Below are 13,026 nucleotides of genomic sequence, written 5' to 3' on the forward strand. Positions count from 1 at the left end.
GGCCGCAAGAAAAACTTGCTATACGTATGTCAGCAGTAGGGCCAGTGGCGCAATGGATAACGCGTCTGACTACAGATCAGAAGAATGTAGGTTCGACTCCTACCTGGCTCGATTGCCGTGATCGTATAGTGGTTAGTACTCTGCGTTGTGGCCGCAGCAACCCCGGTTCGAATCTGGGTCACGGCAGGCTCTTTACTTTCTTCCTCTGCAACTATTTCTTCAGGTTGCAACCAATCTAGTGACTTTCTAAAGCATCCAGGAACCTTCGGCTCTGCTTGCTTCACTTCTTCATTACAACATTTTGCCTTTCTCTGCTTTGTAGCATCTTCAAACATCTTCACAAACACCATCCTCACATGGCATCTTGGCCTCACCAGTTGCCAGTCCCTTGCTAAGCCTAGGCCAACTTTCACCACTTGCCTTCCCCAAGAAACCCGCACAAGAAAAAGACCTATGTTACACAGAGCACTTGAGCATCAATTCACCTTGGCGCCCATACTTTGGATGGCTGCTAGCAATGCTTAAAGGACAACTCTGCTTTGACATTGTTCTGCACAGACAACTTTAACAGCAGACCCTGATCAATCATGCAGAGATAATGCTTTGAGGATTTTGCTCCTAGAAGGAGATAGAAGAACTTAGCCTGCCGTGCCCCACTCACAACAGACAGCTGCTCAGACAGAGGACCCTTTCCATACTGCTTAGCTTCACTCCTTGTCTTCACCCAGCAACTTTCCCGTTAACACTAACTACACTCGGTGCGGCTGCAACAACAACAGCTTAAGAAATGTGTGAATAACTCCGGGACTAGCATACAAAATGTGCCCTGATCCTATAGTGGCTAGTACTCTTTGTTATGGCTGCAAGCAACCTGGTGTGAATACGGTTTACGGCAGGCTGCTTTCTGCACTCCTCTTGCAACCTTCTTCAAGCTTTTAGAACAGCATTGTGAATATCTGGACTCAGAGAGAGCAAATTCATGACATTTTTATAGAGATTATCTCTCAAAGAAGTTCTCGCTACAGAAGACGTTCAGTGGAATAGGGCACTTCAACGAGGCCCGGTCTCCTTGCGGCCGCAAGAAAAACTTGCTATACATATGTCAGCAGTAGGGCCAGTGGCGCAATGGATAACGCGTCTGACTATGGATCAGAAGATTGTAGGTTCGACTCCTACCTGGCTCGATTGCCGTAATCGTATAGTGGTTAGTACTCTGCGTTGTGGCCGCAGCAACCCCGGTTCGAATCCGGGTCACGGCAGGCTCTTTACTTTCTTCCTCTGCAACTATTTCTTCAGGTTGCAACCAATCTAGTGACTTTCTAAAGCATCCAGGAACCTTCGGCTCTGCTTGCTTCACTTCTTCATTACAACATTTTGCCTTTCTCTGCTTTGTAGCATCTTCAAACATCTTCACAAACACCATCCTCACATGGCATCTTGGCCTCACCAGTTGCCAGTCCCTTGCTAAGCCTAGGCCAACTTTCACCACTTGCCTTCCCCAAGAAACCCGCACAAGAAAAAGACCTATGTTACACAGAGCACTTGAGCATCAATTCACCTTGGCGCCCATACTTTGGATGGCTGCTAGCAATGCTTAAAGGACAACTCTGCTTTGACATTGTTCTGCACAGACAACTTTAACAGCAGACCCTGATCAATCATGCAGAGATAATGCTTTGAGGATTTTGCTCCTAGAAGGAGATAGAAGAACTTAGCCTGCCGTGCCCCACTCACAACAGACAGCTGCTCAGACAGAGGACCCTTTCCATACTGCTTGGCTTCACTCCTTGTCTTCACCCAGCAACTTTCCCGTTAACACTAACTACACTCGGTGCGGCTGCAACAACAACAGCTTAAGAAATGTGTGAATAACTCCGGGACTAGCATACAAAATGTGCCCTGATCCTATAGTGGCTAGTACTCTTTGTTATGGCTGCAAGCAACCTGGTGTGAATACGGTTTACGGCAGGCTGCTTTCTGCACTCCTCTTGCAACCTTCTTCAAGCTTTTAGAACAGCATTGTGAATATCTGGACTCAGAGAGAGCAAATTCATGACATTTTTATAGAGATTATCTCTCAAAGAAGTTCTCGCTACAGAAGACGTTCAGTGGAATAGGGCACTTCAACGAGGCCCGGTCTCCTTGCGGCCGCAAGAAAAACTTGCTATACGAATGTCAGCAGTAGGGCCAGTGGTGCAATGGATAACGCGTCTGACTACGGATCAGAAGATTGTAGGTTCGACTCCTACCTGGCTTGTTTAATGTGCCGTGATCGTATAGTGGTTAGTACTCTGCGTTGTGGCTGCAGCAACCCCGGTTTAAATCTGGGTCACGGCAGGCTCTTTACTTTCTTCCTCTGCAACTATTTCTTCAGGTTGCAACCAATCTAGTGACTTTCGAATGCATCCAGGAACCTTAGGCTCTGCTTGCTTCACTTCTTCATTACAACATTTTGCCTTTCTCTGCTTTGTAGCATCTTCAAACATCTTCACAAACACCATCCTCACATGGCATCTTGGCCTCACCAGTTGCCAGTCCCTTGCTAAGCCTAGGCCAACTTTCACCACTTGCCTTCCCCAAGAAACCTGCACAAGAAAAAGACCTACTGTTACACAGAGCACTTGAGCATCAATTCACCTTGGCGCCCATACTTTGGATGGCTTCTAGCAATGCTTAAAGGACAACTCTGCTTTGACATTGTTCTGCACAGACAACTTTAACAGCAGACCCTGATCAATCATGCAGAGATAATGCTTTGAGGATTTTGCTCCTAGAAGGAGATAGAAGAACTTAGCCTGCCGTGCCCCACTCACAACAGTCAGCTGCTCAGACAGAGGACCCTTTCCATACTGCTTGGCTTCACTCCTTGTCTTCACCCAGCAACTTTCCCGTTAACACTAACTACACTCGGTGCGGCTGCAACAACAACAGCTTAAGAAATGTGTGAATAACTCCGGGACTAGCATACAAAATGTGCCCTGATCCTATAGTGGCTAGTACTCTTTGTTATGGCTGCAAGCAACCTGGTGTGAATACGGTTTACGGCAGGCTGCTTTCTGCACTCCTCTTGCAACCTTCTTCAAGCTTTTAGAACAGCATTGTGAATATCTGGACTCAGAGAGAGCAAATTCATGACATTTTTATAGAGATTATCTCTCAAAGAAGTTCTCGCTACAGAAGACGTTCAGTGGAATAGGGCACTTCAACGAGGCCCGGTCTCCTTGCGGCCGCAAGAAAAACTTGCTATACGTATGTCAGCAGTAGGGCCAGTGGCGCAATGGATAACGCGTCTGACTACGGATCAGAAGAATGTAGGTTCGACTCCTACCTGGCTCGATTGCCGTGATCGTATAGTGGTTAGTACTCTGCGTTGTGGCCGCAGCAACCCCGGTTCGAATCTGGGTCACGGCAGGCTCTTTACTTTCTTCCTCTGCAACTATTTCTTCAGGTTGCAACCAATCTAGTGACTTTCTAAAGCATCCAGGAACCTTCGGCTCTGCTTGCTTCACTTCTTCATTACAACATTTTGCCTTTCTCTGCTTTGTAGCATCTTCAAACATCTTCACAAACACCATCCTCACATGGCATCTTGGCCTCACCAGTTGCCAGTCCCTTGCTAAGCCTAGGCCAACTTTCACCACTTGCCTTCCCCAAGAAACCCGCACAAGAAAAAGACCTATGTTACACAGAGCACTTGAGCATCAATTCACCTTGGCGCCCATACTTTGGATGGCTGCTAGCAATGCTTAAAGGACAACTCTGCTTTGACATTGTTCTGCACAGACAACTTTAACAGCAGACCCTGATCAATCATGCAGAGATAATGCTTTGAGGATTTTGCTCCTAGAAGGAGATAGAAGAACTTAGCCTGCCGTGCCCCACTCACAACAGACAGCTGCTCAGACAGAGGACCCTTTCCATACTGCTTGGCTTCACTCCTTGTCTTCACCCAGCAACTTTCCCGTTAACACTAACTACACTCGGTGCGGCTGCAACAACAACAGCTTAAGAAATGTGTGAATAACTCCGGGACTAGCATACAAAATGTGCCCTGATCCTATAGTGGCTAGTACTCTTTGTTATGGCTGCAAGCAACCTGGTGTGAATACGGTTTACGGCAGGCTGCTTTCTGCACTCCTCTTGCAACCTTCTTCAAGCTTTTAGAACAGCATTGTGAATATCTGGACTCAGAGAGAGCAAATTCATGACATTTTTATAGAGATTATCTCTCAAAGAAGTATACGCTACAGAAGACGTTCAGTGGAATAGGGCACTTCAACGAGGCCCGGTCTCCTTGCGGCCGCAAGAAAAACTTGCTATACATATGTCAGCAGTAGGGCCAGTGGCGCAATGGATAACGCGTCTGACTATGGATCAGAAGGTTGTAGGTTTGACTCCTACCTGGCTCGATTGCCGTGATCGTATAGTGGTTAGTACTCTGCGTTGTGGCCGCAGCAACCCCGGTTTGAATCCGGGTCACGGCAGGCTCTTTACTTTCTTCCTCTGCAACTATTTCTTCAGGTTGCAACCAATCTAGTGACTTTCTAAAGCATCCAGGAACCTTCGGCTCTGCTTGCTTCACTTCTTCATTACAACATTTTTCCTTTCTCTGCTTTGTAGCATCTTCAAACATCTTCACAAACACCATCCTCACATGGCATCTTGGCCTCACCAGTTGCCAGTCCCTTGCTAAGCCTAGGCCAACTTTCACCACTTGCCTTCCCCAAGAAACCCGCACAAGAAAAAGACCTATGTTACACAGAGCACTTGAGCATCAATTCACCTTGGCGCCCATACTTTGGATGGCTGCTAGCAATGCTTAAAGGACAACTCTGCTTTGACATTGTTCTGCACAGACAACTTTAACAGCAGACCCTGATCAATCATGCAGAGATAATGCTTTGAGGATTTTGCTCCTAGAAGGAGATAGAAGAACTTAGCCTGCCGTGCCCCACTCACAACAGACAGCTGCTCAGACAGAGGACCCTTTCCATACTGCTTGGCTTCACTCCTTGTCTTCACCCAGCAACTTTCCCGTTAACACTAACTACACTCGGTGCGGCTGCAACAACAACAGCTTAAGAAATGTGTGAATAACTCCGGGACTAGCATACAAAATGTGCCCTGATCCTATAGTGGCTAGTACTCTTTGTTATGGCTGCAAGCAACCTGGTGTGAATACGGTTTACGGCAGGCTGCTTTCTGCACTCCTCTTGCAACCTTCTTCAAGCTTTTAGAACAGCATTGTGAATATCTGGACTCAGAGAGAGCAAATTCATGACATTTTTATAGAGATTATCTCTCAAAGAAGTTCTCGCTTCAGAAGACGTTCAGTGGAATAGGGCACTTCAACGAGGCCCGGTCTCCTTGCGGCCGCAAGAAAAACTTGCTATACGTATGTCAGCAGTAGGGCCAGTGGCGCAATGGATAACGCGTCTGACTACGGATCAGAAGATTGTAGGTTCGACTCCTACCTGGCTCGATTAACATGCCGTGATCGTATAGTGGTTAGTACTCTGCGTTGTGGCCGCAGCAACCCCGGTTCGAATCCGGGTCACGGCAGGCTCTTTACTTTCTTCCTCTGCAACTATTTCTTCAGGTTGCAACCAATCTAGTGACTTTCTAAAGCATCCAGGAACCTTCGGCTCTGCTTGCTTCACTTCTTCATTACAACATTTTGCCTTTCTCTGCTTTGTAGCATCTTCAAACATCTTCACAAACACCATCCTCACATGGCATCTTGGCCTCACCAGTTGCCAGTCCCTTGCTAAGCCTAGGCCAACTTTCACCACTTGCCTTCCCCAAGAAACCCGCACAAGAAAAAGACCTATGTTACACAGAGCACTTGAGCATCAATTCACCTTGGCGCCCATACTTTGGATGGCTGCTAGCAATGCTTAAAGGACAACTCTGCTTTGACATTGTTCTGCACAGACAACTTTAACAGCAGACCCTGATCAATCATGCAGAGATAATGCTTTGAGGATTTTGCTCCTAGAAGGAGATAGAAGAACTTAGCCTGCCGTGCCCCACTCACAACAGACAGCTGCTCAGACAGAGGACCCTTTCCATACTGCTTGGCTTCACTCCTTGTCTTCACCCAGCAACTTTCCCGTTAACACTAACTACACTCGGTGCGGCTGCAACAACAACAGCTTAAGAAATGTGTGAATAACTCCGGGACTAGCATACAAAATGTGCCCTGATCCTATCGTGGCTAGTACTCTTTGTTATGGCTGCAAGCAACCTGGTGTGAATACGGTTTACGGCAGGCTGCTTTCTGCACTCCTCTTGCAACCTTCTTCAAGCTTTTAGAACAGCATTGTGAATATCTGGACTCAGAGAGAGCAAATTCATGACATTTTTATAGAGATTATCTCTCAAAGAAGTTCTCGCTACAGAAGACGTTCAGTGGAATAGGGCACTTCAACGAGGCCCGGTCTCCTTGCGGCCGCAAGAAAAACTTGCTATACGTATGTCAGCAGTAGGGCCAGTGGCGCAATGGATAACGCGTCTGACTACGGATCAGAAGATTGTAGGTTCGACTCCTACCTGGCTCGATTAACATGCTGTGATCGTATAGTGGTTAGTACTCTGCGTTGTGGCCGCAGCAACCCCTGTTCGAATCCGGGTCACGGCAGGCTCTTTACTTTTTTCCTCTGCAACTATTTCTTCAGGTTGCAACCAATCTAGTGACTTTCTAAAGCATCCAGGAACCTTCGGCTCTGCTTGCTTCACTTCTTCATTACAACATTTTGCCTTTCTCTGCTTTGTAGCATCTTCAAACATCTTCACAAACACCATCCTCACATGGCATCTTGGCCTCACCAGTTGCCAGTCCCTTGCTAAGCCTAGGCCAACTTTCACCACTTGCCTTCCCCAAGAAACCCGCACAAGAAAAAGACCTATGTTACACAGAGCACTTGAGCATCAATTCACCTTGGCGCCCATACTTTGGATGGCTGCTAGCAATGCTTAAAGGACAACTCTGCTTTGACATTGTTCTGCACAGACAACTTTAACAGCAGACCCTGATCAATCATGCAGAGATAATGCTTTGAGGATTTTGCTCCTAGAAGGAGATAGAAGAACTTAGCCTGCCGTGCCCCACTCACAACAGACAGCTGCTCAGACAGAGGACCCTTTCCATACTGCTTGGCTTCACTCCTTGTCTTCACCCAGCAACTTTCCCGTTAACACTAACTACACTCGGTGCGGCTGCAACAACAACAGCTTAAGAAATGTGTGAATAACTCCGGGACTAGCATACAAAATGTGCCCTGATCCTATAGTGGCTAGTACTCTTTGTTATGGCTGCAAGCAACCTGGTGTGAATACGGTTTACGGCAGGCTGCTTTCTGCACTCCTCTTGCAACCTTCTTCAAGCTTTTAGAACAGCATTGTGAATATCTGGACTCAGAGAGAGCAAATTCATGACATTTTTATAGAGATTATCTCTCAAAGAAGTATACGCTACAGAAGACGTTCAGTGGAATAGGGCACTTCAACGAGGCCCGGTCTCCTTGCGGCCGCAAGAAAAACTTGCTATACATATGTCAGCAGTAGGGCCAGTGGCGCAATGGATAACGCGTCTGACTATGGATCAGAAGGTTGTAGGTTTGACTCCTACCTGGCTCGATTGCCGTGATCGTATAGTGGTTAGTACTCTGCGTTGTGGCCGCAGCAACCCCGGTTTGAATCCGGGTCACGGCAGGCTCTTTACTTTCTTCCTCTGCAACTATTTCTTCAGGTTGCAACCAATCTAGTGACTTTCTAAAGCATCCAGGAACCTTCGGCTCTGCTTGCTTCACTTCTTCATTACAACATTTTGCCTTTCTCTGCTTTGTAGCATCTTCAAACATCTTCACAAACACCATCCTCACATGGCATCTTGGCCTCACCAGTTGCCAGTCCCTTGCTAAGCCTAGGCCAACTTTCACCACTTGCCTTCCCCAAGAAACCCGCACAAGAAAAAGACCTATGTTACACAGAGCACTTGAGCATCAATTCACCTTGGCGCCCATACTTTGGATGGCTGCTAGCAATGCTTAAAGGACAACTCTGCTTTGACATTGTTCTGCACAGACAACTTTAACAGCAGACCCTGATCAATCATGCAGAGATAATGCTTTGAGGATTTTGCTCCTAGAAGGAGATAGAAGAACTTAGCCTGCCGTGCCCCACTCACAACAGACAGCTGCTCAGACAGAGGACCCTTTCCATACTGCTTGGCTTCACTCCTTGTCTTCACCCAGCAACTTTCCCGTTAACACTAACTACACTCGGTGCGGCTGCAACAACAACAGCTTAAGAAATGTGTGAATAACTCCGGGACTAGCATACAAAATGTGCCCTGATCCTATAGTGGCTAGTACTCTTTGTTATGGCTGCAAGCAACCTGGTGTGAATACGGTTTACGGCAGGCTGCTTTCTGCACTCCTCTTGCAACCTTCTTCAAGCTTTTAGAACAGCATTGTGAATATCTGGACTCAGAGAGAGCAAATTCATGACATTTTTATAGAGATTATCTCTCAAAGAAGTTCTCGCTACAGAAGACGTTCAGTGGAATAGGGCACTTCAACGAGGCCCGGTCTCCTTGCGGCCGCAAGAAAAACTTGCTATACGTATGTCAGCAGTAGGGCCAGTGGCGCAATGGATAACGCGTCTGACTACGGATCAGAAGATTGTAGGTTCGACTCCTACCTGGCTCGATTAACATGTCGTGATCGTATAGTGGTTAGTACTCTGCGTTGTGGCCGCAGCAACCCCGGTTCGAATCCGGGTCACGGCAGGCTCTTTACTTTCTTCCTCTGCAACTATTTCTTCAGGTTGCAACCAATCTAGTGACTTTCTAAAGCATCCAGGAACCTTCGGCTCTGCTTGCTTCACTTCTTCATTACAACATTTTGCCTTTCTCTGCTTTGTAGCATCTTCAAACATCTTCACAAACACCATCCTCACATGGCATCTTGGCCTCACCAGTTGCCAGTCCCTTGCTAAGCCTAGGCCAACTTTCACCACTTGCCTTCCCCAAGAAACCCGCACAAGAAAAAGACCTATGTTACACAGAGCACTTGAGCATCAATTCACCTTGGCGCCCATACTTTGGATGGCTGCTAGCAATGCTTAAAGGACAACTCTGCTTTGACATTGTTCTGCACAGACAACTTTAACAGCAGACCCTGATCAATCATGCAGAGATAATGCTTTGAGGATTTTGCTCCTAGAAGGAGATAGAAGAACTTAGCCTGCCGTGCCCCACTCACAACAGACAGCTGCTCAGACAGAGGACCCTTTCCATACTGCTTGGCTTCACTCCTTGTCTTCACCCAGCAACTTTCCCGTTAACACTAACTACACTCGGTGCGGCTGCAACAACAACAGCTTAAGAAATGTGTGAATAACTCCGGGACTAGCATACAAAATGTGCCCTGATCCTATAGTGGCTAGTACTCTTTGTTATGGCTGCAAGCAACCTGGTGTGAATACGGTTTACGGCAGGCTGCTTTCTGCACTCCTCTTGCAACCTTCTTCAAGCTTTTAGAACAGCATTGTGAATATCTGGACTCAGAGAGAGCAAATTCATGACATTTTTATAGAGATTATCTCTCAAAGAAGTTCTCGCTACAGAAGACGTTCAGTGGAATAGGGCACTTCAACGAGGCCCGGTCTCCTTGCGGCCGCAAGAAAAACTTGCTATACGTATGTCAGCAGTAGGGCCAGTGGCGCAATGGATAACGCGTCTGACTATGGATCAGAAGATTGTAGGTTCGACTCCTACCTGGCTCGATTAACATGTCGTGATCGTATAGTGGTTAGTACTCTGCGTTGTGGCCGCAGCAACCCCGGTTCGAATCCGGGTCACGGCAGGCTCTTTACTTTCTTCCTCTGCAACTATTTCTTCAGGTTGCAACCAATCTAGTGACTTTCTAAAGCATCCAGGAACCTTCGGCTCTGCTTGCTTCACTTCTTCATTACAACATTTTGCCTTTCTCTGCTTTGTAGCATCTTCAAACATCTTCACAAACACCATCCTCACATGGCATCTTGGCCTCACCAGTTGCCAGTCCCTTGCTAAGCCTAGGCCAACTTTCACCACTTGCCTTCCCCAAGAAACCCGCACAAGAAAAAGACCTATGTTACACAGAGCACTTGAGCATCAATTCACCTTGGCGCCCATACTTTGGATGGCTGCTAGCAATGCTTAAAGGACAACTCTGCTTTGACATTGTTCTGCACAGACAACTTTAACAGCAGACCCTGATCAATCATGCAGAGATAATGCTTTGAGGATTTTGCTCCTAGAAGGAGATAGAAGAACTTAGCCTGCCGTGCCCCACTCACAACAGACAGCTGCTCAGACAGAGGACCCTTTCCATACTGCTTGGCTTCACTCCTTGTCTTCACCCAGCAACTTTCCCGTTAACACTAACTACACTCGGTGCGGCTGCAACAACAACAGCTTAAGAAATGTGTGAATAACTCCGGGACTAGCATACAAAATGTGCCCTGATCCTATAGTGGCTAGTACTCTTTGTTATGGCTGCAAGCAACCTGGTGTGAATACGGTTTACGGCAGGCTGCTTTCTGCACTCCTCTTGCAACCTTCTTCAAGCTTTTAGAACAGCATTGTGAATATCTGGACTCAGAGAGAGCAAATTCATGACATTTTTATAGAGATTATCTCTCAAAGAAGTTCTCGCTACAGAAGACGTTCAGTGGAATAGGGCACTTCAACGAGGCCCGGTCTCCTTGCGGCCGCAAGAAAAACTTGCTATACATATGTCAGCAGTAGGGCCAGTGGCGCAATGGATAACGCGTCTGACTATGGATCAGAAGATTGTAGGTTCGACTCCTACCTGGCTCGATTGCCGTGATCGTATAGTGGTTAGTACTCTGCGTTGTGGCCACAGCAACCCCGGTTCGAATCCGGGTCACGGCAGGCTCTTTACTTTCTTCCTCTGCAACTATTTCTTCAGGTTGCAACCAATCTAGTGACTTTCTAAAGCATCCAGGAACCTTCGGCTCTGCTTGCTTCACTTCTTCATTACAACATTTTGCCTTTCTCTGCTTTGTAGCATCTTCAAACATCTTCACAAACACCATCCTCACATGGCATCTTGGCCTCACCAGTTGCCAGTCCCTTGCTAAGCCTAGGCCAACTTTCACCACTTGCCTTCCCCAAGAAACCCGCACAAGAAAAAGACCTATGTTACACAGAGCACTTGAGCATCAATTCACCTTGGCGCCCATACTTTGGATGGCTGCTAGCAATGCTTAAAGGACAACTCTGCTTTGACATTGTTCTGCACAGACAACTTTAACAGCAGACCCTGATCAATCATGCAGAGATAATGCTTTGAGGATTTTGCTCCTAGAAGGAGATAGAAGAACTTAGCCTGCCGTGCCCCACTCACAACAGACAGCTGCTCAGACAGAGGACCCTTTCCATACTGCTTGGCTTCACTCCTTGTCTTCACCCAGCAACTTTCCCGTTAACACTAACTACACTCGGTGCGGCTGCAACAACAACAGCTTAAGAAATGTGTGAATAACTCCGGGACTAGCATACAAAATGTGCCCTGATCCTATAGTGGCTAGTACTCTTTGTTATGGCTGCAAGCAACCTGGTGTGAATACGGTTTACGGCAGGCTGCTTTCTGCACTCCTCTTGCAACCTTCTTCAAGCTTTTAGAACAGCATTGTGAATATCTGGACTCAGAGAGAGCAAATTCATGACATTTTTATAGAGATTATCTCTCAAAGAAGTTCTCGCTACAGAAGACGTTCAGTGGAATAGGGCACTTCAACGAGGCCCGGTCTCCTTGCGGCCGCAAGAAAAACTTGCTATACGTATGTCAGCAGTAGGGCCAGTGGCGCAATGGATAACGCGTCTGACTATGGATCAGAAGATTGTAGGTTCGACTCCTACTTGGCTCGATTAACATGCCGTGATCGTATAGTGGTTAGTATTCTGCGTTGTGGCCGCAGCAACCCCGGTTCGAATCTGGGTCACGGCAGGCTCTTTACTTTCTTCCTCTGCAACTATTTCTTCAGGTTGCAACCAATCTAGTGACTTTCTAAAGCATCCAGGAACCTTAGGCTCTGCTTGCTTCACTTCTTCATTACAACATTTTGCCTTTCTCTGCTTTGTAGCATCTTCAAACATCTTCACAAACACCATCCTCACATGGCATCTTGGCCTCACCAGTTGCCAGTCCCTTGCTAAGCCTAGGCCAACTTTCACCACTTGCCTTCCCCAAGAAACCCGCACAAGAAAAAGACCTATGTTACACAGAGCACTTGAGCATCAATTCACCTTGGCGCCCATACTTTGGATGGCTGCTAGCAATGCTTAAAGGACAACTCTGCTTTGACATTGTTCTGCACAGACAACTTTAACAGCAGACCCTGATCAATCATGCAGAGATAATGCTTTGAGGATTTTGCTCCTAGAAGGAGATAGAAGAACTTAGCCTGCCGTGCCCCACTCACAACAGACAGCTGCTCAGACAGAGGACCCTTTCCATACTGCTTGGCTTCACTCCTTGTCTTCACCCAGCAACTTTCCCGTTAACACTAACTACACTCGGTGCGGCTGCAACAACAACAGCTTAAGAAATGTGTGAATAACTCCGGGACTAGCATACAAAATGTGCCCTGATCCTATAGTGGCTAGTACTCTTTGTTATGGCTGCAAGCAACCTGGTGTGAATACGGTTTACGGCAGGCTGCTTTCTGCACTCCTCTTGCAACCTTCTTCAAGCTTTTAGAACAGCATTGTGAATATCTGGACTCAGAGAGAGCAAATTCATGACATTTTTATAGAGATTATCTCTCAAAGAAGTTCTCGCTACAGAAGACGTTCAGTGGAATAGGGCACTTCAACGAGGCCCGGTCTCCTTGCGGCCGCAAGAAAAACTTGCTATACGTATGTCAGCAGTAGGGCCAGTGGCGCAATGGATAACGCGTCTGACTACGGATCAGAAGATTGTAGGTTCGACTCCTACCTGGCTCGATTAACAT

General features: G+C 47.0%; 18 non-coding genes across 18 annotated transcripts; all 18 read left to right on the forward strand.

The window, feature by feature from the left end:
- The first annotated feature begins 38 nt into the window (after nucleotides 1–38).
- TRNAC-ACA (transfer RNA cysteine (anticodon ACA)) lies at nucleotides 39–111 on the forward strand. The gene has a single exon. It is a non-coding gene; the product is annotated as a tRNA-Cys (tRNA).
- A 1,000-nt stretch (nucleotides 112–1,111) lies between these two features.
- Nucleotides 1,112–1,184, forward strand: TRNAH-AUG (transfer RNA histidin (anticodon AUG)). Its single transcript has one exon. It is a non-coding gene; the product is annotated as a tRNA-His (tRNA).
- A 1,000-nt stretch (nucleotides 1,185–2,184) lies between these two features.
- On the forward strand, nucleotides 2,185–2,257 carry TRNAR-ACG (transfer RNA arginine (anticodon ACG)). The gene has a single exon. It is a non-coding gene; the product is annotated as a tRNA-Arg (tRNA).
- A 1,006-nt stretch (nucleotides 2,258–3,263) lies between these two features.
- Nucleotides 3,264–3,336, forward strand: TRNAR-ACG (transfer RNA arginine (anticodon ACG)). Its single transcript has one exon. It is a non-coding gene; the product is annotated as a tRNA-Arg (tRNA).
- A 1,000-nt stretch (nucleotides 3,337–4,336) lies between these two features.
- On the forward strand, nucleotides 4,337–4,409 carry TRNAH-AUG (transfer RNA histidin (anticodon AUG)). Its single transcript has one exon. It is a non-coding gene; the product is annotated as a tRNA-His (tRNA).
- A 3-nt stretch (nucleotides 4,410–4,412) lies between these two features.
- TRNAH-GUG (transfer RNA histidin (anticodon GUG)) lies at nucleotides 4,413–4,484 on the forward strand. The gene has a single exon. It is a non-coding gene; the product is annotated as a tRNA-His (tRNA).
- Nucleotides 4,485–5,409: 925 nt separating this feature from the next.
- Nucleotides 5,410–5,482, forward strand: TRNAR-ACG (transfer RNA arginine (anticodon ACG)). Its single transcript has one exon. It is a non-coding gene; the product is annotated as a tRNA-Arg (tRNA).
- Nucleotides 5,483–5,490: 8 nt separating this feature from the next.
- Nucleotides 5,491–5,562, forward strand: TRNAH-GUG (transfer RNA histidin (anticodon GUG)). Its single transcript has one exon. It is a non-coding gene; the product is annotated as a tRNA-His (tRNA).
- A 925-nt stretch (nucleotides 5,563–6,487) lies between these two features.
- On the forward strand, nucleotides 6,488–6,560 carry TRNAR-ACG (transfer RNA arginine (anticodon ACG)). Its single transcript has one exon. It is a non-coding gene; the product is annotated as a tRNA-Arg (tRNA).
- A 1,005-nt stretch (nucleotides 6,561–7,565) lies between these two features.
- On the forward strand, nucleotides 7,566–7,638 carry TRNAH-AUG (transfer RNA histidin (anticodon AUG)). The gene has a single exon. It is a non-coding gene; the product is annotated as a tRNA-His (tRNA).
- Nucleotides 7,639–7,641: 3 nt separating this feature from the next.
- On the forward strand, nucleotides 7,642–7,713 carry TRNAH-GUG (transfer RNA histidin (anticodon GUG)). Its single transcript has one exon. It is a non-coding gene; the product is annotated as a tRNA-His (tRNA).
- A 925-nt stretch (nucleotides 7,714–8,638) lies between these two features.
- TRNAR-ACG (transfer RNA arginine (anticodon ACG)) lies at nucleotides 8,639–8,711 on the forward strand. Its single transcript has one exon. It is a non-coding gene; the product is annotated as a tRNA-Arg (tRNA).
- An 8-nt stretch (nucleotides 8,712–8,719) lies between these two features.
- On the forward strand, nucleotides 8,720–8,791 carry TRNAH-GUG (transfer RNA histidin (anticodon GUG)). The gene has a single exon. It is a non-coding gene; the product is annotated as a tRNA-His (tRNA).
- Nucleotides 8,792–9,716: 925 nt separating this feature from the next.
- TRNAH-AUG (transfer RNA histidin (anticodon AUG)) lies at nucleotides 9,717–9,789 on the forward strand. The gene has a single exon. It is a non-coding gene; the product is annotated as a tRNA-His (tRNA).
- An 8-nt stretch (nucleotides 9,790–9,797) lies between these two features.
- Nucleotides 9,798–9,869, forward strand: TRNAH-GUG (transfer RNA histidin (anticodon GUG)). The gene has a single exon. It is a non-coding gene; the product is annotated as a tRNA-His (tRNA).
- A 925-nt stretch (nucleotides 9,870–10,794) lies between these two features.
- On the forward strand, nucleotides 10,795–10,867 carry TRNAH-AUG (transfer RNA histidin (anticodon AUG)). Its single transcript has one exon. It is a non-coding gene; the product is annotated as a tRNA-His (tRNA).
- Nucleotides 10,868–11,867: 1,000 nt separating this feature from the next.
- TRNAH-AUG (transfer RNA histidin (anticodon AUG)) lies at nucleotides 11,868–11,940 on the forward strand. The gene has a single exon. It is a non-coding gene; the product is annotated as a tRNA-His (tRNA).
- Nucleotides 11,941–12,945: 1,005 nt separating this feature from the next.
- Nucleotides 12,946–13,018, forward strand: TRNAR-ACG (transfer RNA arginine (anticodon ACG)). Its single transcript has one exon. It is a non-coding gene; the product is annotated as a tRNA-Arg (tRNA).
- Nucleotides 13,019–13,026: the final 8 nt, after the last annotated feature.

This window comes from Hyperolius riggenbachi, chromosome 3 (genome assembly GCF_040937935.1).
Source record: "Hyperolius riggenbachi isolate aHypRig1 chromosome 3, aHypRig1.pri, whole genome shotgun sequence".
Lineage (NCBI taxonomy): Eukaryota > Metazoa > Chordata > Amphibia > Anura > Hyperoliidae > Hyperolius > Hyperolius riggenbachi.